The following is a 4,247-nucleotide window of genomic DNA, read 5'->3' on the forward strand; positions in this document are numbered from 1 at the left end:
TCAGAGTCACCGTAACATGCACCTTTGCTGGCTAACAACCACAGTGGACAACGACGCGTTAAACGATCGTCAGAGACTGCGACGAGCGTTGGGAAGTCACGGGGGGAGGGGAGGGACACTCCATAAATTTGGCCTCGTAAATGTATCAATATAGTTCTGGTTTCTTAATAATTTGTGTACGATCGTACTTCCGTAAGTTACCGAGTTCGTAGTGGCGGCTGACTATAAAACACTAGCGTTCAGTATTCAGTACGGTGTGGTGCCTGAACGACTGAGCTGTGAAGCATTACACATGAACGAGGAGGAGGAGGAGGAGTGGTGAGGGCGCAGCCTCGCCTGCACACATGTCGCAAGTTGACCAGTGGTTTGGTTTGTGATGGAACGTCATCCCAGACCCAGGAAGGCGCTCCGGAACCTTTTCTATTTTCTTTTTCTTTTTTCATTTATATAAAAGAAAATTTCAGAGTTTTTCTAAAACGGATTTTTTTCTTAGTTGAGACGACATGGATCATTAAATGCCTTGATCAAGGTCATCGCATTAACAATATATATATATATATATATATATATATATATATATATATATATATATATATATATATATATATATATATATGTCTAAGCCAGGTACCCATTACATCGACCAACCTCTTGGGAATGATGAACAGCTGGGTTGAATGTGGACAGACTGGCGCAACCAGGATTCGAACCTACCACCACGACGCCAGGCGGCCCGTGAATGCGTGACAGCCAGCATCGCTAACCTCCACGCTATGGAGATCCATTGTTGAAATATATCTATATCAGAAAGATCTTATTTTCAACTTACAATGCTAAAGAACGTTTCAATTACATAAAATGAGGGATGATCTCTTTTTCTAATCATGTGCACGTATATACCTCATAATATTTCTAACACCTTTTCATCTTCGCCCTCGATTAATCTACTTAACCCCTACAGGCAACACAATTATGAGTGCGAGACAGCTGCCGGCCCAAGTGTGATCGAGACGCCGCAGATGCAGCAGTCATGCCGCCACAAGTGTAGCGGGGAATCTGCAGGTGTAGCGGTCACGCCGCTAGAGTAGCAGGGACTGTGAAGGCCTAACGAGGACGGCGCAGGTGTAACAGAGATTATGCAGGTGCATAAGAGACGCCACAGGTGTAGCAGAATCAGGAAGGTGCAGAGAAACTGGCGGGTAACACATGCAACAGGTGTGACGCTAACCTTGTCCCTAGCGGGAGCCAGATGCGTCGTTACGGGATCAAGATGTGCACAGTGTCTCATTAAACCCGCTTCTGAATGGTCACAAAGGACTGCTCACCAACCCACTATAGCGAGGGTACATTTTTACGATGCTCCTCAAAAGAAAGAGAAAAAAATGAAATCAGAAAACAGATATACCAGACCTAACGAAGGAACGGAATGATTACGACGCATGGCGAGACTGACGTAAGTTATGCGACGGCTTTTACATAACGAAGCCTCTAAGGCATTCTGGGAATCCTTCAAGTGATGTATGGGCGGGTGGGCGGGCGGGCGGGCGGGCGTGGAGCCAAGCGTACCGTGGGCGCAATGTTTCTTCTTCCAGTATGAGCGAGGAGGGACCCCGGGAAGGACGCTGCGACCTCTGACCACTGTTGGTTGGGGTGTGGGAGAGCAACGTTGACCATATGATGAGATGTTTCCCAGTGGGGCTGAATCCTCGAGAGATCTGAAGTAATCTATGTTTCAAAGAAGATGAGTATGAAATGAATGCCGGGCCTAACCTGGGGTGAGGGCATCACATTAAACAGAGTCTTTGGTGTCTCGTCTGATAACTACATAGATGGTTGTATGTGCGTTCAGAGAGAGAGAGAGAGAGAGAGAGAGAGAGAGAGAGAGAGAGAGAGAGAGAGAGAGAGAGGAGGGACTATGATCGACAATAACTTGCACATCGAGGTCGCAGACAGGCGCAAGTGAGCGTGAGGCAGTAGGTGTGTGAGGGTGGAGTGATTAGGTGGTAGAATTTCACCTGAGTATCCCCCCCCCCCCCCCACACACACACACACACACACACACACACCATGACGTGCACCAAGCATTACAGTAAGAGCCCCATGTATTTACTACATAGACATAAACATCATAAATTAGATCAGCGTATATATATATATATATATATATATATATATATATATATATATATATATATATATATATATATATTTTTTTTTTTCATACTATTCGCCATTTCCCTCGTTAGCGAGGTAGCGTTAAGAACAGAAGACTGAGCCTTTGAGGGAATATCCTCACTTGGCTCCCTTCTCTGTTCCTTCTTTTGGAAAATTAAAAAACGAGAGGGGAGGATTTCCAGCCCCCCGCTCCCATATACACATATACACATATATACATACATACATACATATATACCAGGAGAGACTGAGTACAGAATGGAAAAAGGTGAGAACAATGGAAGTAAGGGGAGTGGGGGAGGAATGGGATGTATTTCGGGAATCAGTGATGGATTGCGCAAAAGATGCTTGTGGCATGAGAAGAGTGGGAGGTGGGTTGATTAGAAAGGGTAGTGAGTGGTGGGATGAAGAAGTAAGATTATTAGTGAAACAGAAGAGAGAGGCATTTGGACGATTTTTGCAGGGAAAAAATGCAATTGAGTGGGAGATGTATAAAAGAAAGAGACAGGAGGTCAAGAGAAAGGTGCAAGAGGTGAAAAAGAGGGCAAATGAGAGTTGGGGTGAGGGAGTATCATTAAATTTTAGGGAGAATAAAAAGATGTTCTGGAAGGAGGTAAATAAAGTGCGTAAGACAAGGGAGCAAATGGGGACTTCAGTGAAGGGCGCAAATGGGGAGGTGATAACAAGTAGTGGTGATGTGAGAAGGAGATGGAGTGAGTATTTTGAAGGTTTGTTGAATGTGTTTGATGATAGAGTGGCAGATATAGGATGTTTTGGTCGAGGTGGTGTGCAAAGTGAGAGGGTTAGGGAATGTGATTTGGTAAAAAGAGAAGAGGTAGTAAAAGCTTTGCAGAAAATGAAAGCCAGCAAGGCAGCAGGTTTGGATGGTACTGCAGTGGAATTTATCAAAAAAGGGGGCGACTGCACCGTTGACTGGTTGGTAAGGCCACCCAATGCATGCACGACTCATATATATATGGTGTGGGAGGTGTGAGAGGCAAGTTGTTAGAAGCAGTGAGAAGTTTTTATCGAGGATGTAAGGCATGTGTACGTGTAGGAAGAGAGAAAAGTGATTGGTTCTCAGTGAATGTAGGTTTGCGGCAGGGGTGTGTGATGTCTCCATGGTTGTTTAATTTGTTTATGGATGGGGTTGTTAGGGAGGTGAATGCAAGAGTTTTGGAAAGAGGGGCAAGTATGCAGTCTGTTGTGGATGAGAGAGCTTGGGAAGTGAGTCAGTTGTTGTTCGCTGATGATACAGCGCTGGTGGCTGATTCATGTGAGAAACTGCAGAAGCTGGTGACTGAGTTTGGTAAAGTGTGTGAAAGTAGAAAGTTAAGAGTAAATGTGAATAAGAGCAAGGTTATTAGGTACAGTAGGGTTGAGGGTCAAGTCAGTTGGGAGGTAAGTTTGAATGGAGAAAAACTGGAGGAAGTAAAGTGTTTTAGATATCTGGGAGTGGATCTGGCAGCGAATGGAACCAAGGAAGCGGAAGTGAATCATAGGGTGGGGGGAGGGGGTGAAAATTCTGGGAGCCTTGAAGAATGTTTGGAAGTCGAGAACATTATCTCGGAAAGCAAAAATGGGTATGTTTGAAGGAATAGTGGTTCCAAGAGTGTTGTATGGTTGCGAGGCGTGGACCATGGATAGAGTTGTGCGGAGGAGGGTGGATGTGCTGGAAATGAGATGTTTGAGGACAATATGTGGTGTGAGGTGGTTTGATCGAGTAAGTAATAATAGGGTAAGAGAGATGTGTGGAAATAAAAAGAGTGTGGTTGAGAGAGCAGAAGAGGGTGTTTTGAAATGGTTTGGTCACATGGAGAGAATGAGTGGGGAAAGATTGACCAAGAGGATATATGTGTCAGAGGTGGAGGGAACGAGGAGAAGTGGGAGACCAAACTGGAGTTGGAAAGATGGAGTGAAAAAGATTTTGAGTGATCGGGGCCTCAACATGCAGGAGGGTGAAAGGCGTGCAAGGAATAGAGTGAATTGGAACTATGTGGTATACCGGGGTCGACGTGCTGTCAATGGATTGAACCAGGGCATGTGAAGCGTCTGGGGTAAACCATGCAAAG

Source organism: Panulirus ornatus, chromosome 58 (assembly GCF_036320965.1).
Source record: "Panulirus ornatus isolate Po-2019 chromosome 58, ASM3632096v1, whole genome shotgun sequence".
Taxonomy (NCBI): Eukaryota; Metazoa; Arthropoda; class Malacostraca; order Decapoda; family Palinuridae; genus Panulirus; species Panulirus ornatus.